The sequence below is a fragment of the Aquila chrysaetos genome, chromosome 18 (genome assembly GCF_900496995.4).
Source record: "Aquila chrysaetos chrysaetos chromosome 18, bAquChr1.4, whole genome shotgun sequence".
Lineage (NCBI taxonomy): Eukaryota > Metazoa > Chordata > Aves > Accipitriformes > Accipitridae > Aquila > Aquila chrysaetos.
In genome coordinates this window covers 894,731-919,598 of record NC_044021.1, presented here as the reverse complement: position 1 = coordinate 919,598, position 24,868 = coordinate 894,731, and the positions used below count along the sequence as shown (strand labels likewise).

Below are 24,868 nucleotides of genomic sequence, written 5' to 3'. Positions count from 1 at the left end.
GTTACAAGGTTCAGGTTGACCATCCTCAAGACTGTGCCTGAGTAGTTTTTCAGTGGCCTTTCACCCCGTCTGAGCAGTTCTGGTTTTCGTTACTGTCTCTGTTATCACCTACCCGGCAGATTTGTGTATCTGTGTGTGCAATTTATCACCTTTCTTGTTATTTGTTATTTAATTTATAATGAATAGTTCTTAACCAAGTAACTTAATGAAGCAGGTGCTCTCACATTCCCCATACCCTTAGAATGATCAATCAACCTGAATAGTCTGCAGGTGAAGTCCAGGATGCATCATGTGAGATAATAGAGTTTTCTGTTTATGTGTCCTTTGATTTCTAGAGGGTGAATGGTACATTTTTGCTACATTAAAGTGTTGTATTATGTGCTTCGTGGGGACTAGGTGGACCCATTGGACCCACAGATTCTGCTGTGATAATGAGTGAACAGGCTCCTATAGCCACATAACCAGAAACGGAGAACTTTTATGTTTGTCTGTCTTCTCTGCTCCATGTCCAACTGTGGCAGCAGTTTCAGGCCGGACTTACAAAAGCTGGAAGGCCCAATCCTGCAGCAACTGGTCTATAAGGAAAGGCAATAACATCCTCACACAGGTTCTGCCAAACGTAGCCAGCACTTTGTGCAGTCCTGGAGATCTCAGTGTCCAGCCTCTCCTCAGCATTTGCCACTTTGGAGACAGCTGGACAAATGCACATGCCAGATTTCAGAGCCCAACCTGTATTCCACAGCTAGAAATTTCCACTTATGCTGTGCACAAGGTCTCCTCCGTGGTCTACCGTGGTTTGCAGGGTGCCCAAGTGGTGCCACTTGCAGTTAATGTTGTCACAGGAATACTGTGGGCAACATGGCCATGGTTGAAGTGGGCAAAGGCTCGTACCGTCTCAGGAAGGTAAGCGACATGGATGACTTGTGAAAAGATGGTCTTGGCAAAGGCTTCACAGTCTTCTGTCATGATCAGACCCACTGTGGACTGGCTGGCAAGAGGGACATCCAGCCAGACCCTTATATTGAGCACAGCTTCTCTCCTCCTTAGGTGTGAACCAAGATTCTCACAGGGGCAGTGGCTGGTGCGGAGAGCTGGAGGTGAACGGTCCTCACAAGGTGCTCAGAGCACTTCCAGCCTATCCCACATGCAGAGCAGTAGAAACTGGTTTTCTGGCTCCCAAATCTCTCCCCACTGTGGGAAGACCGTTGGCCACAGCAACTCAGGCAGCTCACCAGGCTGATGCTACTGACCAGGAGTGGCACACGGCATTTCTAGCGGTCATTCCAGTGGCCAGCCTGCATCTCCTCCTGGATGTCTTGCTTGTGTGGCACGCTAGCGAACAGCAAGCAACTCGCCAGATGCCACTGCAGACAGTGAGAGTTCTGCCAATGGTCTGCAAAGGTGCCAAATCTGTCTGGCGAAATGCAGCAGTGCCCAAAGGATCAGAGCTACTAGCGGGCTGCAGGGCAGCTGAAGGGGCAACAGGCAGCCTGGTTTTTCTGTAGGCAGCAATTATAGACTGCCTGGCTGCTCCCCTTTATGGAGGTTACTGAAGCCATCACGTCACATGGGGAGCTAATAAGTAGTGAGCACGTTTTGTGTTGTGCTAGAGAGGCATCTCGATGAGTAGGCACAAAGTTCTTTGTGATGTGGTACAGAGAAAGATAACCCTTCAAGTGCAATGCAATATGGACATAGCACTTCTCTCTAGAGTGCTTTGAGCAATATAGACATGAATGAATCCACACAATCAGTCCTGAGGGGCAGGGAGAACTCTCAGAGCTGAATACTGTCAGCAGCATAGACACAGAAATATTATATTTAAGATGGTAAGGAACAAAGAAATATTTTTTTCGTCTCCTTTTTTTTTTTTTTTAGCTAACCAAGCAGATCACATACCTTTTTCTTGATCAGATTGAGACACTGTACAGAAATAAAAATGCCCCATATAGGTGGAAAAATAAAGAAAACTAGATGAAATAATACACTCATTATTTTTGGTGCTGAATTGCAATACCACAGTACTGTTATAACAGGATGATTTAGCTCAGTATAATACTCCCAGTTGTCTTATTTTCCTGTTAACAATGTTTGTTTCTCTCCGTGGCTGAAGTAACTCTTCAAGGTTCTGCAAGAGTGATGTACAGAAACTTCTGCTAGTCAGCAGTGACTGCTAGTGGGGAAAACACTAAGGAACTATTCTTCTTCATCCAGACTTTATTATCTAGGACATAAACCAACATTTCCTGGTGAAAGGCAGCAGATCAAAAAAAATAAGAGGAAGGAAAAGGCAGGGAATGGCTGAGAAGGTTGTTCACATTCTCTGCAATTTTTCCAGTGCTAAAACATGAATATGAAGAAGTTACATTAATGTCTGTGATTAGGCAAATCAGCCTTAAGACACTTTCCAAATTAAGTGCAGAGTACCGAGGTGCTTGCATTTCCACTAGCCTTGGATTAACACTTGGGCTGTGCTGTGATGTGGCTGTGATCTGAAAGTTAAGGCTCTAAAAGAAATGCATGTGGTTAATACCCCCTTGCTTTTTTTGAGTTAAACCAGAAGGCTTCTACTGCAACAACCTCTGCCATGGAAGCAGACCTGGACTTACTTGGAGTGGGAGCAGAGGAATCTGGGGGGCTCTGGTCCGCTCCAGCTGCTGGGGAGCACATTCCTGTGTCCGCTCCCTCTGCCCCTCTTCTTCCCTCTCCTCTGCCATCTTTAGACTGGAGCTGCCTGCCCTTAATTTATGAAATCTGACCCCATGGAAATCAATATTTTTGCCATTGATTTCAATCTTTTCCACAGGCACCCTCTGTCCTTCTCTGACACGAGCATTTCGGGATCACACTTCTGAGCGGTACTCATGTGCTCTTTGATGAAATAAGCAAAGCAAAAACGTCTGTATAGGCATACACGTGGCATACCGGTGCACGTGGGTGTGACAGGACAGACACAGACCTTTCTGGTTGCCCCTGGTCTTTACAAGAAGTTGATGTGAGCCACAAACTTCTCCAAACATCTCGGAGTTCTCCAGTGTTTAAAATCGAGATGTGACTTCCATTTGAAACAGAATTTAATAGTTTGACCATATCTCTACCTTGCATAAGTCTTTCAGCTAAACCTGAAACCAAAATACCACTTTTCATACTACCCTGACAATGCCTGGTTCTCCCATACCTTTGTTTCTCAGTGATATTGGCTGAAAAAGAAAGGAGAAATCATGAAACTAACTTATCTTTTTGAACACCGCATCTGAAGAGGACTGCTTAAAATGCAGCATTTGGAGTGAGCAGTTTGATTTGTGGCATTGTTTCAGACTTTTATATTCACAAATTGAGTGAAAAATTATGCTCTTCCTTTTGCAGGGTTCTATTCTTTTAACCTCTGACCCGCCAATATGAATAATGTTAATTTAACAAAAAATCCAAATATAATTCCACTTTAGCTACGTGAAATATAATGGATTTTCTGTAGTTTTCAGACTGTCACTCACAGATCTTCCTGTGCTAGTTAACAAAAGGCTAAAACAACTTCAAAGACGAGGTAATTAGCAAAATGGCACAGCCCTCTGAAGTGAAACCATTTCAGAACATTTCTGTACCCTACTGGAAAGAGACAGATGTGCCTTACAGTGCACATCGTGGGATTAGATATGGCATTCATTCCCAAGGTTACTTGTCTTAACTTGATGGACTCAAGACTCAAGTCCACAATCAGTAAGGGCTTTGAGCAGATACTTTATACACGCAAGTTGTCCTGTTGTCTTCAGCATTTCCCATCTGTAAAAATGAGAAACAATGCTGCTGTTCCCTGTGATGGTATAAAGATGTCACTTAAAGCTTATAAAGATGAATTCATTAAGCATTTGAATATCATAGCGCTAAGTGCACAAAAAACCATGAAGACATTATTATTACTGTCAGAGAGGAATTTGGATGTGATTCAGTAAACAAAGCATGCAGCCACATGCTGAACGAGTATAAAAAGACATATAGGACAGCTGGTTCCTCCCTTGAGCACCATCTATTCTGCGTTGCAAGGCCCTGATCCAAAGTCTGTGATTGCCACAAAAAGGTTCCAGCTAACAGCAGTCAGCTGTGGACTAGCTCTTGGCGAGGAAGGCATCTGCTCTAAAATTAGCAGAGAACCGTGTCTAAAGACTTACAACGTATACTCACGCAGGCAGGAAGGATCCTGGAATCACAGAATAATTTGGGTTGGAAGGGACCTCTGAAGGTCTGTAGCCCAACCTCCTGCTCAAAGCAGGGCCAACTGCAATGCTACAACAGGCTGCTCAGGACCTTATCCTCTTGAGTTTTTAAAATCAACAACATCTTTAAAGCCACCGGGCAGCCTGTTCCAGTGCCCAACCACTCTTGCTGTGGAACCTACATAGGGAATCATCCTTCAGACACTTTCTAGCTTTTTGGTGTTAGATTTTGCAGGTACACTTTTGGAATAGCTACTTTTTCAAGTTCATATCCAAGGTCATATGCATATACGGGTAAGCTCTTTGAGATGGAGTTGTGTTTCACACAAATCTTTTATAGTGTCCATTCTTGATTGGGTAGTTCGTTAACAAGTGTAACCTCAGCCATAAAATTAGGATGTAAAGTAAGCAGGATACGGTCATGTTTTATATTCAGTGGTACTTTTGCTGTTTCAAGACTCTGTCCCTTGCTGCGTTAAAAGGTTCTTTGCCACGGAGATAGGAGTGGTATGTAACCTCCAAGAAATCACTGACGTAGCAGAGAAACACTTTACAAAGGCCCTTTGTTCTCTAATGCAAACATGAAGGTTTTCCTATGCTAGGACACTTAGAGACTTGAGTTTACGTAGTTTTTTTAATTTAATAACAATAAGGATGATAACTTCATGGGGAAGAAAGGCAGCTCTGGGATTTAGCTTTTCTGTCTTTTAAGTCTCCCTAATATCACTGGGTGGTGCAGCACCTGTAGTGACACAGCTCTGCCTGTTCAGAAGCAAGCTGTCGTCTGCCTTCAATGTACACACAAAATAACAGTGCATTTTTTCCTCTTATAGAATCTATTTTATAGATTTAACATTCCTGGCTTATTATAAAAAACAAATTCATTTCTTGCTGCCTGTTTGATTTATAATTAAGTTTAATTTCATATTCTGTTTTCCACTGTAATGCTTATCCATGATCCTTGACTTGGTAAAAGTTGTCAGCCATTTTCAAAAAACAGACTTGATCTAAGGACAGTAACCAGCACATAGTATCAGACAGTTCGCATAAAGTCTCATTTTCTGGGGTGTTTGCTTTTTGTGGACCATTTCATTATCATGCAAATGGAGTTGGGCCATTTTGCAGACAATCTAATTGTTAGCATAATATGTCCTCGTTATTTGTATAGTGCAGCAGTTTGCATTAGACATTATCAAATGTAACAGAAACCCATATAACAGCATGAGTTTTGAGAAATGGAGGCTATTTTTTATCAAAGGCTGTACGTACTGGGTACCAACTCCAGTCTAGAATCACTGACAAACCTCAGTGAGCCAAAACCACAGCTCCTCTGGAGTCTGAACATGCACTGTTTGTGTCAATAGGAGCAACATCAGTTTCCTAGCCCATACATTTGAAGTATTCCACCCCCAGTGCTTTCAGTTTCAAACAAGCTTTAGCTCTTAAGCCTTGAAGACAGTATTATGCTATGCCTACATAATTGCAGCAAAGGAATTAAGATAAATTAAGCACTACTAAAATAGCAAATGGAAACCAAACTTATCTCCTTTTAGCTAGTAATCGGAATGCAAAAGCTTAAACTTTCATCCTGTTTCCAAACAGTAAATCTTATCTTTTCAGAAAATGCTGCCAATTTAGCACTGTTGAACTTTGGAATACAGCCATCCACACATAAACACATTTGCACGTTATTTTGGTTGGCTCTTGCTAAAGCCATATGCTGGGGTTTTTTTAATTAAAAAAGCACCTCAGAAAAACTTTCAGTGTTCACACAGGATAAAACATCTTTCAAGGTTCTAAAATGTCAACAAAATACTGAAGTCGAAAGAAAAGTTTCCTCCCCTCCCCCAATGTCGTAATGCTTGCAGAGTGGACTTTAACAGCCATTTTTACTTGTTTATGAAGACACCTTTCAGTCACTTGTGTTGTGACAATCAAGGTTTTGTTGCGGCAAGGATTGATCACTTCTAAACCACGCTGACAGGAATTAAGCAGTCCATGCTCCTTTGCCAGTTACCAGGGTTGTAGTCCTCATCTAGGTAGCACAGAGTGACAAAGCAGCTAAAGAACAAGGGTTGTTTTTCATTTTCTGACAATATATAAAATTATTTAATGCAGTTGAGTAGATGAAACCTGAAGTATCAGAAGAGGGTTTGTATTTTTTCACTGTCAGCTTCCAGCTGAAAAATGTACCCTGTAAATATATATATTGTGCTAACTAGGAATAGATTAGACTGCAAGTACCATTGTACCTCAAACATGAAGGAATTTGTTTTCTTGTCTCCTTTCACTTTTGGCACTAAATTTGTGGTTTATTGAATGATATTGGATGCTGAGTGTGGATTTGCCTCTTCTAGTCATTAGAAAGTGATCAATCACTGTCAAATTGAATATATAACTGCAGGCTATTGAGCTGCCGTCACTAGTGCCACCATTTGTCAGCCAGAAGAGCGGGCAGCCCAGGTTCCATTGCTTTACTTGCACGAAAACATTTAAACCAACTGCTCCAGTCTTCCAAGAGCTTCCAGTTTGCCAAGCTCTTAGTTTTCTAGAAAAGGCTCAAAAACCTTTTCTGGAATCAAACCAAATATTTATTCCTTAAACAGGACAGAGAAAAGGAGCAGATGAATGAGCCGGCCATGTGGCAGGGCTCCATTTCGAGTCCTTGCTCTCAGCAGCAACTCCCCTGCTGGTACTACTGGAGGGGTTGCAAGGAGCCGTGACCCTGCTGCCTGCACTGGGGAGGGTGGGGGGAGTCTTTTCCCCGACGCCTCCAGCTAAACACTTTCATGCTTCAGTAAACATTTATAACTGTAGTTATACAGAGTGCAATGGTGTCAACAAAATAATTTGTCACCTGCACTCTCCTCTTATCAGGACTAATGCATAGCCTAGTAGTAATGGCACTCCCAATGGAGGTGGAAGGTATGATCTGGTTTGACTCATTTGGTTGATAGACACAGTTCAATTTGACAGCTATAACCAGGAGCTGAATCTTCAGATCTTAACCCATGGTTACTGGGTGGAAGCAGACCGAATGTACATGAACAGCATTAGCTATTGCTCCTTTTGGTTTTGTCACTAATGCTCTGTGCTTTGCTTTCCTAATATTTGTTATTGTCTTCGTTACAAATGCCTGAATTAGTAAAAAAAGAAAATGTTTATATTTTGATTCGGCCCAAACAATACATGCTTTTATTTTTCCAGTTGCAAGGACACACCATTATGTCATCTACTCCTACAATCCCAACAGCATGCTGTACGCTCACTTTACAAAACGTGTAGTACTACAAATTGTAATCTAACCCTAGGATTGAATCTAGTTTTTGTCTCCCTCCAAACTCCTTCAGTTCTATGCTTAGAACATTTTTAATATATTTTTTCTGCCAGATAGGTAAGTTACTACCTAACTATTAAAGGTATTGTCATAGTCTTTAGCAACATCTTTTTTCCCCCTTTTCTTTGTCATTTGTAATAAGCATTGATTATGTGTGAAGCTTCTGGTTGATCTCTGGTGGCAAGATGGTTCATTCCTGTCCCACAGTTTTTCCTGCTTTTCCAGATGAAGAGGTTAGGGGTTGGGGATGGCAATGCAACAGAAGCAGTGTGACTCAGAGTCCTCTAATGAACTGCACAAACTTGTACAAGCACCAGCACTTAATCTAACAGCCTCACAAGCTGATATGAAGTGAGGAAGGACACCTCCTCTCTGTTGCATACAGATCAGCACTGGCTCTCCTGAGTGCTAATCAGACAATGATTATCCTCAGTGGAGACTTACGTCTATAGCAAACCTTGGAAGCACAGAAATCTAGGTGCTTTGGGGAGCGACAGATGTGCTGCCATGAGTATGCATGTGTAAACAGTGACACTACCATGGTAAAGACTTTTGTAGTATCAGAACAAGCAGTACTTCGGTGTTGGTTCTTTTCTCCTTTGCAGAGCCTTCTGTATCCCCTTTCCTGCCTGGAGCCAGGGATGGACACACTCGTAGCCTCCTAATCTTGTTTCAGGCAGTGGGTGGGTTTGGATGTGAATTGATTTCCAGAGAGCATTGGCAGCTGGAACCGGTGAGGGGCTTCAGGCTGCTATTGCTTGTCTCCGCGTTAGCGGACACCTCTGTGCTATCATCCCCGCTAGCTCGCCTTCACGGTATTCGGTTCAGCCCTGGCTCAGCTCTGGCAGTGTTTCTTCACATACCCCTGTGAGCCTCTTCCTCTTCCCTCCCAAAGCTTCATGTAGAAATACTGACTGATTGCAGTGGGTTTATATGAGACAAGAAATACATTGCTATAGAGCCTTCCGGCAATTTGATTTATAGCAGTGCAAACACTCTGGTAATTGTGTGTAGTAAGTTACTTGTCCAGACTGCAGTGTCTTGCACTTATTAATGTTGGGGAAAACTCTTTTTGCTTGTAAAGCTTTTCTGAGTCTTGCCCGCTCTTCTTGGTTCACTTTTGATATGTTTTTAAAAGGATGCTTTGTCACACTGGGAAAACTGTCTGATAGGAAACTCCCTCTTAATGTACTTTATGTTTGTGCACTGAGACAGTAGATTTACAAACAAGATTTTAGATACATTTTAGCCTTTTTCCACCACACATTCTCATCAAACAGGTCAATGAATGTTCCTGGTAAACTTCTGGACTAAATTATGGCATAAAATAATAAAATTCATAGTTATAAATAATATTGTTCATCGGTTTTAAACATGTTGTGATCACATCATGTGAATTAGTCTTTTCCTGATTTGTAAAAAAGAGTGAACACTGTACACTTTTCAATCTTTCTGCTTCTGCTTGGATTTATTATTCATCTTGGATCACTTTTTTGGAAATCATGTTGCCACAGGGAAGAATCTGAAAGTATTCTGTCAATGTACCTAATAGTTTTATGTTGTTTTAACCTTTCTGGGTTTACTCCTCTCTTTATTCTTCCTCATGTTCTACCTGTGGTTTTGCACTGAGCTAAGAGTTTATATTTGCTACCTATGGCAATCCACAGCTCTTTCCACCTGTTACCGTTAATCTAGAGTCCAGGAATACATTTGGTGGTCATTTGTATTCATCAACAGCAAATCCCACCTGATGTCACGTTTCCTGCTTACCCAACCTGCTATCTTTGGGACTCTGAAATGTCTCCATTTGCCTTAGTCTAAATAACATCCTGTCATCTGCAAACATTCGCCTCTTCTTATTTATTGGCCTTTCAGGCTTGCTAACACATTTTAAAGTGTTCCAGAAATCAGTTATGTTTTCCCCTATAAAAAGATTAGAATTTTCAGAGATGCCTTGAATCCCAAGTCATAACTAAAGATCACATGGAAGGAATGGATGTCAGTCTTGATTTGGAAGATGTGAAAGAGCTTGAAACTGAATTGTCCCATTCATCAGGCAGAGGCACACAATAACTAAAAATTGTTTCTGCTAGAGAAACTGGGAAATGAACAGATTTTTTCCTGTTTGTACAGTGATTACTGTTCACTCTGCCCAGGCAGGTAGCTTTGCACTCTGCTCAGCTCCACAAAGAGTACAGTGTCAGTCTGCAAGCAATACCAAACTAGGAAGAACTGTATGAGCACTGGAGGAACAGGTGGTCTTGATGAAATGGAAAAACAGACTGAAAAAAAATGTAATTAAATTGCATCCTTATACAATTAAATGACTGCACATATACCTGATAAGGACCAGAAGGAAAGGATCTGAAGGTTATTGTACCAAAAAGCCGGTCAGTTCCTGTTGTGGAAGAGGCAAACACACAAACAGGATTACAACCTGCAAGAACAGTAAGCAGTCCTCCTGCTCTACTTGGTAAGGTTTTAGCCAGAATAATGTTCATGTTGCAGTGCTGTTTTTTCTTGGAAGGTTTTCATAAAGTTGAGAAAGTGGGAGACCAATTAGAACGAAGTCAGGAACCATGTCTTGGAAACTATTAATAATTACACTCTACCTTTTGTCGTTGGAGAGCCAATCTATGGGGGAGGCAAGGGGGGACGCTTTCCCCTGCTCCTTCACCTTCCCCTTCTCCTTCACCTTCCCCTTCTCCTTCACCTTCCCCTTCTCCTCCAGGCTCGTTACAATAGCTCTCGAGAATTTTGAATACCCTTGTGATGTTCAAACCAGCACGTTCCTATTGCTATGTCTCCTGCATGTGTTTCAGGTCTTGTTTAAGGTTAAACAACTATTTAAGAATGCCACCCAGACATCTGTCCCGAGGCTGGATAGTTATGAGCAGCAGGGTGTGGGGGATAGTATGGGTGAGTACCTAGGACAGTGGGCACCTCCAATGTTTTGAACTTCACTCCTGAACAGGTGCAGAACCCTGAAAAAACTAGTAAAATATTTGGAAAAAATATGCTGTCACCCTGGAAATTCCGGAGAGACACAAAGCACTGCAACGTGAACGCCTATCAAGCCCTGTTCAACACTATTCAGTACCTTCAAGGGGAAGAGAAGGTCTCTGGATCTGACAACAAAATGACAGGCACTGCGGCCACTCCAACTCCCGCGACAGGCACCACGGTTACTCCAACCCCTGCGACAGGCACTGCGGCTGAACCAGAAAACCAACGCGTGCCGGTATCAGTCACCCCTATACACAAGAAGAAATATTGGATGTGAAAGTCAGCTCGTTCCGTAAGGGAAGAAATTCTTACTAAGAAGGGTAAGGAGGAAGAAATGGACAAGGCAGACTACTCTGAAGCACAAGAAGAGGAGGAGGAAGAGGCAGAACTCACAAACGAGGCAGTAACCACCCAGTCCCTATCCCTGAGTGAGCTGCAAGATATGCAGAAAGATTTCAGCTGCCATCCAGGTGAGCATATGGTCACCCAGCTGCTCCAGTGCTGGGATAACAGGGCCAATAGCCTGGAATTAGAGGGTAGGGAAGCCAAGCAGGTGGGATCCCTGTCTAGGGAAGGTGGCATTGACAAGGCAATTGGAAAAGGAGCATGAGCCTTCAGCCTCTGGAGGCAATGCCTGTCAGGCATGAAAGGAAGGTATCACTTCAAGGAAGATGTTACATGTCACCCAGGCAAGTGGAGCACCATGGAGAGAAGTACCCAGTACCTGAGGGAATTAGCCATGCTGGAGGTGTTTTATGATGACCTGGACAACAAGCAGTTATCCAAACAGCCAGATGAAGTCCAGTGCACATGACCCATGTGGCAGAAGTTTGTATAATAATACTGTATGTCATCACTATTATGGTTGCTATATGCCATATCAATGGTATTACAGTAAGAATTACCCAGATTAATGAAGAATGAATTCTGATGAAACTGAGCAAAGTGCAGCAATGATAGAACAGGACAAGAGGAGCAGTGATGGGACCTGGGCATGACATAGATGGTATAGAATAAGGGGTGGATATTGTCTTGGGTTCTGCTGGGACAGAGTTAATTTTCTTCCTGGTAGCTGGTATAGTGCTGTGTTTTGTATTTAGGACAAGAAGAATGCTGATAACACACTGATGTTTTAGTTGTTGTTGAGCAGTGTTTATACTAAGCCAAGGACTTTTCAGCTTCTCATACTGCCCTGCCGGGGAGGAGGCTGGGGGTGCACAAGAAGCTGGGAGGGGACACAGCCAGGGCAGCTAACCCAAACTGGCCACAGGGACATTCCATACTGTGTGATGTCATGCTGAACAATAAAACTGGGGGGAGTTGGCCGGGGTGGGAGGATCACTGCTCAGGGACTGGCTGGACATCGGTCAGTGGGTGGTGAGCAACTGCATTGTGCATCACTTGTTCTGTATATTCTCTTATCATTATTATTGTTTTCCCTTCCTTTTCCATCCTATTAAACTCTCTTTATCTCAACCCACGGGTTTTATCTTTTTTCAGATTCTCTCCCCCATCACACGGCAGGGCAGGGGGGAGTGAGCAAACAGCCGTGTAGTGTTTAGCTTCCTGCCAGGTTAAACCACAACAAAGGGAGAAGCAAGTTGTATGTTAGGAAAAAAGAATCCCTTCTAACAGTGAGCAGCAGGTGGGATTGCTGGAGAGGCTGTGAAGCCACAGGAGCCCTATAAAACAAATGTCTGCTGTGAATTTCTTGGGGCATGACATAGTTGGGATTCATCTTGCCCAATTCTATGTGTCAAAAAGCATTCACCATTCAGTTTATTATCTGGGAAGCCTTCACAGTCAGTGGAGACAGACTTAACGCCAGAGGCAATTTATCTTATCCTAAATGAGGCACCTAGACTAGGTAGGGTGAGGGGGTGTGCCTTTGGTTAAGGCAGAAGGAGTCTGGAGACACCATACAGTTTTGGCTGTGTGACTGGCTTCTATGGTATTTTTTTAATGGTTGTAAGCCAAAGCAAGTGTGTGATACTCTTTAAAAAGCATTATATCCTCCTTGTTCAAAATGTCTACATCTTTAGAGTTGTGTCAGTGATCTATGGAAAGATTGCTAAATCTTCCCATGAGTGAATGGAAAAAAATGCATGAGACTATGGTTTGAGCCAGTTGTTCATTTAGATGATGGTTCATCCACTTATCGCTCCTGATTTTTCAAAATCTTTAGCGTACAGCTTTGTCTGAAAGACACAATTGTCACAGCAATATTTCAGTACATACTACTTGCTCCTGTTTTGGAAAGCTTAACTTGTGCAGGCAGAGAGAAAAGCTCCAGTGGAACTGTTGTGACTGTCTACACACCAAAGAAAATGAATAGTTTAAGAGAACAACTTACAAGCATTCCATGAAAAGATATTAAGTCATGTATTGTGCACTTACAAAGCCTATCTGCATTCAAAAATGCAAACAAAGGCTAACATCCTTGAATAGTGTATTCTCCATGAGTGATTTGACTGCCTTTAATAATTAATGCAGAAAAAAACCCCAACACAGTAAGAGAGATACAGAATGAAGGAATATTGATCCTGAGCAAAGAGAAAATCCAGAAACAGCTTCCTCACTGTGAGTTGACTTTGTAATGTTGGTGAAAATATAATAACATCTTAAGTGATACTCACATTAAGTAACTTCCATTTGTAAGCAGTTCAGACAGGAGATTAAACCAGGAAGCATTAAATGTATATGACTATTATATATGAAATTTCTTACCTTAGAGAAACACAAACACTTTGGAAAGAAAAGGTCGTATACATGGCCATGTGATCCTTCCACTAGCATCATGTTAATTATTATTGATTAATTCTCTGGGAGTAAATCTGGACCCCAGATATAAGGGAAAAACATCAATAATAGAGCACAAATGCCCTTTTGTTTTCCTTTTTCCTCCCCAAACCAGACCGCTCAAACAGGTTTGCAGTCCAACAGCTACAGAGCATGATAATGAGCGCTGAATCCATCCAGCAGTTACTCTTATATCCCATTTCAGGTTAATAACATAGAAAAAAATTCCCTTTTACCAGTAGTAAGTTTACACATGGCTGATGTGGGAGTAAAGGGAATACATACTAACTTCCGAATGGCCAATGCACAGAAGCTATAAGCCGTCAATTCTCTTTCACATCATCCAGCTACAACAAGAATACCTTTGAAACCATTGAAGCTGTGATTAAAGCATTGATCTAAGCCAGTAGAAATAGAAGATGAATTAAGTGTACCTGAAAATAATTACTTCAGAATTAGCTTGACATTCACATAGCTAAACTGGAAAGAGACACTTTCTTCAGTGTAGAAGTGGAACAGAAAATTAGATTTCGCCCAGGCAGAAAAACTTATGGATTCTAGTCCAGGAAAACATGCTTACAAAATTGACGATGGGTATAGTAACTGATCTTGGACAATTGCAGTGTAATTGGCTGTCATCCCTTGAGGACTTTGTCCTAAAGTTACAAGTAAAATCCTAGTAGACCAGTGACTTGGAAAAATGTCATTAAGACTCATATCTTTGGTCATAAGGTTTCTGCAAGATTATGGCTAAAATAGGATAGGATACATAACTTATGTAATGGCATCAAAACTCCCTGGGATGGTGAACCTCTAACAAATTGGAAGGGACATTCTCCTTGGAAAATCTCTGTGGAAATTTTGTGTACTGACAAATAAAACCACCTGTAAATCAATATGAAGTGGAGGTTGTTGGGTTTTTTTAATTAGGGAAAGAATCAAATCATAAACATTAACATCATAAACATTAACACCATAAAGTGACCTACACATGCCATCATTGGTACAGTAATAGGTGGAAGATAGCATGTAGGTGGAAACACATGATAGGTGTTGGCCTTTGTAATGTACAACACATTATCTAAAGCATGGGAAAGATGAATGGCAACCGCATCTGCCTGCACTTGAAAGATGCTTTCGTTTTTCTTTTAGCAATATGTTCAACAGGAAAAGCACAACACACTAAAAAGTCCTGTTTACTACAAACGACTTCTCTGCTGTCTCACACAGTTTAATAGAGGGAAACTACAAGATGCCACAAAGCCATGGAAATTTATATTATGATAAAAAAATGCCAGTCACACCGTTCTTTATAAAATTAAATCATGTATAGTAGAAACTAACATCCTGGGAACATTAGGGTTGGGGTTCATCTGCTATCAACTCAGACAACTTTTCAGAACTATCTGAAGTATATTAGACACCCACATTCAGATAAGAAGAATCTAACTCTGGGATTTTCTCTTTCTCCACCCGGCAGTAAGAGGAGCCTAGACAGCTAACAGTACATTAGACATCTACAGTGCAATGTCTACAACTGCATTATTGCTATAGTCTACATGCAATCAGATAAATGTCAGTCTAAGACAGTTTCTCTGAACTTGCTAATTTTAGAATTGCTTGCATTCCACTAACATTAGCAGAATGTCTATGGAAACCAGCATGAAAGCAGGCCTCTTCCACCTCAAAAGTTTGTATGTGTCAACAGAAAAGAGAATATCTTTATCTTCAATTCTCAACACACCATACAGCCTGTGAGGGTGTACCTACGGGAAGGACCGGTGGTGGGACACTGCAGGACGCACAGCACGTGGACGGTGCCTTCTGCGCAAGGCACCGTTGGCCTGTTAGCTCAGGCAAAGCGTAAGACTTATGGGGCTGGCCAAAGCAGTAGCCCCAGAGAAGCAATATTGCCTTCCACATATGTAGTTCGAACCACTGACACCTTTGCAGATTTTACTTTGTGTTGTATTGAGCAGCATAAGCAAGTACTAATTTTCAGAATTTAGTACCTGGGAGACACACCAACTGATTCAGAAATATTATCTCAGTTTCAGAGGTGAATAAAAGAAGAAAAAGGGAGGGCTGCCCTCAGTCATGTGGGGTAGATCTGTGAGTGAGCTTTCTTACATCTGCAGTGTCAGTACACCAGGATCACAGAGTAACATCATGAACAGCAAGCTGAGCCAGAACACTGCTTATGGGATACAGAATTACTATGGCCTGTACAGATATTTTGGCATTCCAGACCCTGAGCAAGCTGTTGCACTGTATGAAAGAGCCCTTCCAACCAGAGATTCTCTGGTGGGCTGACAGGATTAATTTTAACTATTAATTAACTAATAGCAATTAAATAGCAGTAATAATCCTTCATTCTTAAATCTTTCCTGTGAAACAATTTCTTACATAAAGCGTGTCATGGTATCAGCATCCAAAGACAGCTGTACAATCTATGTTCTCAGAAGGTATGAGCATCAATTCCAGATGTTCATATAACACCACAGAGGCTGCTGGCTTTCATGTGCTTATTTCAACACATTTGCCAGGCAATTTTTAGGTGGTGTTTCGCATGAATAAGAGTATTTGTGCAAAACATGTAACAGTACCAAAAACTGTGGCTTATTCTCCACTTTGACTCCTGAGTTATAGTTAGTATTTTTTCTGTATACCATGGTGGTTATTTCCATGCCTTGCTTATCTGAAGGTGAAATGGTGTCCCATTGTGTATGGCTGTCAAGTCATAGCATTTCTTGCATTTTGCCTCAAGCTCAGTAAAGCTGTTAGAGGTCTAAAGGGTCACAGCAGCGCCTACTAAGTGACAGTTCTGCAATCTGCTCTTTTACATTCACACAGAAAAAAAAGCCTATTGCAAATGCAGTAGCCAGTATTCCTTAGTAATAATTTGAGTGACATGAAAGCTCAGGATGTATATGAAAAGGACCTTGATTGTACAGTAGGTAAATTCCTAATCCATTCGAGGATCCCTTTGTCTGAAGGATGACTAGGCTTCTGGAAACATATAGCCTGACTAATTAGGAGTCTTGCTTGTGTTGTTTGTTCCTGCATTTTTTGTGACTGCTATCCAAGCTGTATTGTTACAAAACAATCAATTGTGTAAAGCAGTCCAGGTTTCTTCTAAAGTATCTACCACAACAAAATTTAATCAGTTCAAGTATCTACAGAAATGTTATGTTCTTGTTGCTTATGTTAGTGGTGGATGGTTTATGTTGGCCATGATTTCAATTTTGCTGTCATCTGGTTGTATTCCTTCTGAAGACAGAAGGGATTTCACGTGATTAACTTAGATTTCTGCAGGCTGGATAATATCTTGATTGAACTTCACTTAGTCTGTTTGGGTCCTTGCCATCACTTGCATTTCTGATTGTGTTCTGCCTGAGTTGGTGCTGCTTTTATCACACCATCAGCTCTTTAATACACAGTACCTCCAAAAGTTTTATTGTTCTTTGCTGAAACTTTTCATTAACTGGCCCTAATGAAAAATATAGATAAAAATGTTTACAGCACCTGGGTGCATACTTGAGATAATTTCTTGTCTAAACCAAATTGCATATATCTGACTTTCTTATCCATAAGAGTATTTTTAACTGCCTATTTGGCTCCAAATATATGTTGATCCAGAAACAGAATAATTCCAACTCAGTATGGCCTTGATAAAAACTGGTGGGATCCAAACAAGTGCTAAAAATGTAATCTGTCTAAGCATTAACAACCCCTAAAAACATAAGACTAATAATAAACCCTAATGCCTGACCAAAGCCAAACAGTAACCCCAATCTTTAACCCTAACCCCAAAATTAAACCAAGCCCTAAACATAACTCTAACCCAAACCCTAAATCTAACCCAAATTTTAAACCAAACCTTAATCCTACTCATCAATCTAAGCCTAACTGCACCCTAACTAAAACACAAAATCTAAGCCTAAAGCATAACAGCCTTACCCTAATGCTAAACCCTAACCTTAAAAGCTATCCCTGACCCAACCATAATGCTAAAGCCAAACCCAAATTCTAACCCGAACCAAATCACTGAACTGTAGCCCAATATCTAAATCTGAACACCAACAGTAAACCGTAACTCCAACCATAAATGCCCCTAACTCAAACCCTACTCCTGAACTCTAAACATAAAGCCGAACCATAACCCAAATTGTTGGCTGCAAGCACAGCCATAACTCATAAACCTAATGCTAACCTGAACTCTAGTTTTACTCTGCCCAAACCCATAATCATAACTGCAAGCCCTAATACTAAACCAGGCAATAATCCTTAGCCATACCCTGTTACCCTCACCCCAACACTAAGTCAAATCCTCAACTTAACATTAAATACAAACACAAACCTAAACTCTTACACTGAACCCTAACCCTAATGCCATCCCTATGTTTAAACTTAGGGCTCTGAGGTTACAGCATGCATTAGGGGGTGGGGGTTAGACGTTAAGGGTTTGGGTTTGGTTTGGAATTAGGAATTTAGGGTTTTAATTATGGCTTGAGTTTTGCTTAGGATAGGGTTTGTAATGGGGTTAGTGGTTGGAGTTTGTGATAGGGTTTGGGGCTTGTGCTAGGTATTAGTGGTTGATGTTAAATTGGCATTATGGAGCTATTTTCCATGGCACGGGAGATACCATGGAGGAACAAATTTTAAATTGAAATGCAAGTAGAATATTAAAAAAAAAAGGCAGCAGCAGCAAACCACTGCACAAGACAATTTTTACCCAGGCGTTCCTAAGAAACTGTAGGGTAAAGTAGCTGAACTAGTAACACAGGTTTGTAATCTCTCACATAAAACTACCAGAAAACCAGAATACAGTGCTAATTTTTAATGATATTAGTGGGATCCAGTAACTACAGACCAATACATCTGATGCTTACGCAGACAAATCAGTGGCAATCATGATAAAAAAATAGAATTAGAGAAGTCATAGATAGATGTCAGGCACTGGGGAAGTCAAGAAAACTTTTTTAGAGTTACATTATGTATCATATATCTCTAAAAAACATGTAAAGTGTTAGAGGGGATAGACATCCTATTCATAAAGTCTATTTAGACTTTCAAAAGGCATTCAACAATGTTGATCATCAAATACTCTTCAAGAAATTATTCTATGATGGGATAAGGAGCAAGTCCTTCACATGACTGAATAACTATTAAAAGGTTGGAATTAATGATCAGTTTTCTGCATATATGGAAGTTGCAAGTGAAGTACAATCTGCTCACCATATTCATAAAAGATGTGGAAAGTCTTGATGGATGTTGAGGTGGTAGTTTGATACCTCAAAGTATTTGGGATATTAGAGACAACAACTGAATGCGCAGGAAGGCCTTATGAGACTGACTGATACAGAAGAGTGAAAGAGCAGACTGGCATTCAGTGTAAAAATGGATGTAAAACGACAGAGAGAAACAAACAACTCTAACATTATATGCAGAGTGACTGACTCTACATATGTGCTGAGTGGTAATTGATTATTACCACTTAGGAAAAGGTCAAATCTCTTCAGAAAAGAAAACAGACTATCAGGCAACTCTGGGGATAAAATAAATACAGCAGAAAACTTGATAATATCAATGTACACAGGAACATGTATCCCTTCTTGGAGTACTCTATGTAGTTCCAGTAACTTCTGAAAAAGGATGGAGTAGAATTAGAAAACAGAAAAGAATGAGAAGGGTAGCCAAACAACTGATATAGCTTCAGTACAAAATAAAATTAAATAGACTAACACTCTTCAGTTTGGTAAAGAGAGCAGGGTTACAAACAGGTGTTCAGTGTCTCTTCCAATATCAAACTAGGTGATACCAAATGCAACTAGATTCAAAAGTTATGTAAAGAAATAGAGCATACAGTTAAACTCTGGAAACACTTTGCTGTTGAATGTTGTGGTAAAGCTGACAGTAGCTTAGTAAATGGCTGGCTGATTTGTTGAAGAAAAGTTGATTGTGTTGCAAAATACAAAGATTCTCTAACCCAGGAATCATAATTTACCAGAGACTAGGAGAATTTCTGCAGTATAACAAAATATTTTCACCTACATATTTATGGCTACTGGCCATTGTTGGAGACAGGATGCTATCCTAATTGTAGACTTTGATTTAATCTGGAGTGGCACTTCTAAAACTTCGGGTTGATAGAATGGATAAGGAACCAGAGCAGAGTGCATGGATAAAAAGGAAAGAAATAAGTGAATGAAAACAATATAAGAATAAAAAATAGGTCAGATCATGGAACAGAGAATGGTGAAGGATGGAAAAGGAACAGGAGAGCAGTGATGGAGAAGAAAAAAAGGGAATAAAATACAGCAAACACCACAAACATCCTTCCACACTCATCAGCTCAGACTGAAACAAATGTAGAGAAGGACTGCTGGGGTAAATAGGAGAATAGAGGTATGTATTATCTGAAAAGACAAAAAAAAAAACCCTGTTCTACCAATCTAACTGAAAATTGAGTAGACATGACTGTTCTACGTAAATATGTTCACATACATCAGGAGCATAAGCTGAAGGACAATGCTGTCATGAGAATGAATACATGTAAGGTAGCTATGAATAGATCAGGGATGGAAATTCAGTCAGCAGAGCAGTGAGGCTCTGAAATAGCCTTTGAGTAGGAATAGTTGGGGCTGTTTCCAAAATGATTATAAAATACTGTGACATGTCAAAACAGGAGACTAGAATCAATGAACCCAGTGGTCCATTACAATTCTGGTCCCATGTTTTAAACATCAGAAAAAAAATTTAAGGGAAAATATTTCAGACTTGTCTCAGTTTTTTTCTGGGATGGGTTTATGTATCTCTGTACAACGTAACAGCAACACATAGATTCATAGAGCATAAAGCTTGCAGGGACCATTAGTTAAATAGTTTGATGTTCTGTGACCACAAGCCATTACATTTCCCTCAGCTAACTCCCTCTTGAGTGCAATAAACTGTCTTTGTCAAAAAAACATCTTCTAGGTAGGTATCTGAGTTCAGCTGAAAGAATTCAAAAGACTGAAAGTCCACCACTGCCTTGAGAACTTTGTTCCTTTGGATGACCATCTGCACAGTTAAGCATCTATGCAATATTTCTAGTTTGAATTTCCATAGCTTTAGGTTTTTTACTACATATGCTCCATGACGTTAAAAATCATCTCAGGAACTGATATTTTCTGCCTGTGAAAGCACTTATACAATACAATGAAGTTAACTCAAATCTTTTTGAAAAGATAAAAGAGACTGGGCTAAGCCATTTGTTGTAAGTCATTTCCTCTAGCCCACAAATACTGCTTGAGTATCTCTTCTAACTTTTGCTATTTTTTCAGCAATCTTCTTGAAATATGGATACCAGATTCATTTGCACAATTTCAGGACCAGCCTTCTGTACTGGAGTTTATATTTCGGAGTCATAAGTCTTTCAAAGTTGGATATATTGACAAGTTACATATTATTAACCTACAAAATACTGTTTATATCAAGGTATCCTTGCTATATGCATCTGTTTTCCCAGCTCAGTGAGTGATGATTTTTGGAGAAACCACTGTGAAGAGGAGGGGAATTACTGTGAATCTTTACTGTAAATGAAGTACATTCACCTGTGGAAATTTCCGTATGCAAGAGGCAATAAAAAGCTATGTATAAAGAGAGATCAGCTACAGGATACAGATATGGGCAATGAAAGAAAGTCTGGAACGCAGACCTGACAAAGCTGTATCAGCAGCAGTGTCCAATATTCTGACCAATTTGCTTTAGCTATTCTGCACATGAAGGATTTAAAGTTTAACACCAGATTTACTTATTTGAATCTCTTTTGACATTAGACGGGATTTTGATTTTGCAGGGGGATACAGCAACATACTTAAATCACAACACAAGTACAAATAATCAGAGTATAGCAATTGCAATATATAGGTGAATCACAGTACTAACATAATTCTCTATAATACACTCACCATCACAACACTAGGGATCCTCAGCTGCTGGGAAGGAATATGTGAGCTGAATCCAGACCAAGTCTGTCACTCTCTTCAAAGTCCTTTTTGTCTGTTGTTCAGTTTTTATACTCTGTGTTTGTCACCCTCTATGTTGGGTAATCTATTACAAGCTGTGCAACTGTTTCCACTCTTGATTAATTGAGGGACAAACAGTTATACAACTGGTTGATCCACTCAGCTGATAACAATTGGTTGATTCACCCAACTAATATAGCCAGTCGATCCACTCCACCAATATAGGTGGCTGATCTACTCAGCTGGTATACCCATTTATCCAGAAGAAAGAAAACCTTCCAGTCCCCATTGTGCTACGTTCAGCTTTCTTTGCAACAGCTATGGCCATTCCCTACATCCCTCCCTGAGCTTCCCGAGCATGTCATCCTTCCCATCTCCTCTGAGCCTTCTGCCAGTGTAGTGGTCCATTGATCACTGTCAGACAGGGCCTGGACAAATGATAAGGTTGGGAACATATGGATTGCTTATTGTTTAATATTGTTTTCTGCTACATGAACTGCATCTGCATTGCAAAAACTAGTCATCACCAGCTAACTAAGTTATTGCTTAAAAAAAAAAGGTGGTTTGCATGTGCAGAACAAAACTCGGACCTGAGGAGATGGCAGATGGACTGGAATCATAATGCTGGTCTTGTGGGACAAGAACATTAGTTCAACCCAGAAAGGTAAAATGTAGGGGACTGTGATATAAATCAGGACTACCTAAGGCAGCCTCAAGTCCAAAGAAAAAGTATGGTTTTTATACTTGTGCCATGCAGCGGTAAGTCATCTCAGTGTTCCTTCCTTGTGCAACCAAGGATCACATTAGCCTTAAATTGCCACATTACAACACGGGAGCTCGTACTGAGGTGTCTGTCAGTTGTGCTCCTTCAATCCTTTTCAGAGACGCTGCTTTCCAAGCTACCACCTTCCGTTTTTTCAGGCAGTCCTACTTACCATGTTCTTTACCTGAAAAGATATATAGAGTAATCCAAATTGCTCCTATCTGGAAAGCTGCTTTCCAATACACCCCCTGCACTAAAGATAGATGCTGCACTCCAGGATAGGTGCTCTGGCATGGCAGGGACCACCAAGGAGCCCTCAGTGCCACACAACTCACCCTGCCTGTACTTCCATAGGCCATGAGGAGATCTAATGCCCTTGAAAGCTGCACCAACTTGTGCCAGACTGCCACGCCACAACCCAACGGAGCGAAAGGACACTTGTCTGGCTGGTAAGAGGCGAGCTGAGCCTCTATGTGTAACTTGCTAGGTGCTAGCAAAGAATATCGTAATAGCCAAGGCTGGTACCAAAAGGCAAGAGGGAAAAGGATAGAATACTGGAGGGATCCCTGGTTTGAAAGTTATGAACAAAGTATTGAGAAGCTGAAGAAGGGAGATCTAGCGTAACAGGAAAAATATCGCTCCCAAACGGATCTTTTTAGATTATGGAACTGCTAACAAAGGAACAGGCTGGAAGAATGATAAAAAATTCCTCGGCAACAGAAGGTGGACAGGAGGTACTGGCAGATCCCTTCTGTTTCTCATATTTTTTTCCTATAGTTCTGTTCAGTACATTCATGTCACATGTGACTGTGTTATATACAAACTGGAATGCAATGACAAAACCAGGTGTCTCTAATTTCACAAAGTATATCAGACTCATAATACTTTAAGAACATTTTTGCAGAACTTCACATTCCAATTTACCTGAATGTATTACAGAGTTATTACCAAAACACGTGATTTTATTTAAAAGTTTGGGGTTTTTCTTCATCTTGCTGTATTTTTAGAAGAGCTGCTTATTTTATTTGTTGTTCAAGTAAAATACTAAAATCAAATAGGGAGTAAATTCTGCATAATGGATAAAAACTTGTCTGTGGAAAAATATCACAGGCTAAAATAACATCAGAAACTCAGCCCAAAGATGGCTGAAATGTGTTTTTGTCTCAATATGTGACTATGGAAATAGATGTAATCCATATACCAGATGTTCAATTAAAAAAAAAGTAAATTCCTTGAGGTTGATTCTATTTCTGCTTTAGTAAATATATGTTTTTTCTTTGCTTGAATTGGGACAGATAGCTGGACCACTTCTTAAATATAGTAAATTAAACTACATAATTCAGTAAACAAACATGCATACATATAATATAACTTAACTTAAAAGCAAAATAACCACATTACAATATAGTCCATTTCTAGGTGTGCATCTTTAGACACCATAGGAATTTTAACATTTTACGAAGAAGTATGCATGTGGCTCACTCACAGAATATCAAATCTGCTGAATGGAAACTTGGCTAAAATGATTGCATCAGACTCGAAAGGATATTGTTGGTCTGTTGTGTAACAGACTCCACAGGAGAAATGCGGTTTGGTGATTTGTTTGGTGTATTTAACAAGCTGGTAGAAATCTGCTGTTACAGAAATCAGCGGATTTGTGAAAGCACAGCAATACTGAGCGGTGCTGGGTATGTGGACTAACCTCAGCTCTCCTGCAGGACTAAGCTCCAACTCAGGAAAGCAGGACTTTCTGACTAGAAAGTACTACCGTGTTTGCAGCAATCAGCACACTAGGCTTCTCACTCATAAATCATCCACTAAATATAGAAATATAAACAACCCCAACTGATGACTTTTGAAGAACCTGGAGCAATTCTAATAAGAGAGAGAGTCTGGAAATGCTGTTGTCTTGTAGAGTAGCTAGATAGGAAGTCTGTGAGAGAGATCCACAGGGGAAAAAAGTAGGTTTTCGTCTTTAAGCAAAGTGTTCCTCTTCTTCCGACCTCTTTCCCACTCTCTGGCCACCTTCGCTCATTTTCATAAGCAGCTAGGTGCGTTTTCAGCGTGCCAGCTCACAAGACGACGCCCGCTCCCTGGACGGCAGTAAGCAGCTGGCCGCCCCAGCAGCCGGATCCAGCTCCAGCTCCGCGGAGCGGGCCGGCCCACTGCGCAGCCCCGCACGCCGGCGGCAGCGCGACGGCGCGGGAGGGCCGAGCGGCCCGAAGGAGGACGGCGGTCTCACGCCCCGTCTCTGCAGGTCGTGCTGCCAGCTAGCACGCGCGTGTGCACGCCTAGGCACCTGCCCAGGCGTCTGCGTACCGAGCATCCAAGGCCCCGCTCCGGTACCTAACCTGGCCTCAGATGGCTCAGAAAGCTGGCTACGGACGGTAAGAAAGTGAACGTTACAGAGGTCGGATTGTCGAGACAGAATCTGCGGCAGCTCAAAGTTTCAAGGTCAAAGTCACCAGCATGGGAAGATGCAAGATCCCAAAGAAGAAAATAAAACAAAACAAAAGAAGGCTAACCCGGACGGTCAGTCTAGCTGGGACCTCACTGGGGATCATCAGGTCATCAAGCGGTGTTGTCAGGGTTGCCAGTTTTGGCCGGAGCTGGTGTAAGACAGCAACTCGGCAGCAACTACTTTCCAGCAAGGAAATTCTTCCCCTCCTGTCCGGCCAGCAAAGACTCTTCAGACACCTCATCAGGGTGGGGAGCATGCTCACGTTTAGCCTAATAGCTCATC

At 41.1% G+C, this 24,868-nt stretch overlaps 1 long non-coding RNA gene across 1 annotated transcript; it reads right to left on the bottom strand.

The window, feature by feature from the left end:
- Nucleotides 1-8: 8 nt before the first annotated feature.
- Nucleotides 9-21,367, bottom strand: LOC115353165. Its single transcript, XR_003927465.2, has 3 exons — nucleotides 21,306-21,367; nucleotides 6,121-6,246; nucleotides 9-3,780 (listed from the first exon to the last, which is right to left on the bottom strand). It is a non-coding gene; the product is annotated as an uncharacterized LOC115353165 (long non-coding RNA).
- Nucleotides 21,368-24,868: the final 3,501 nt, after the last annotated feature.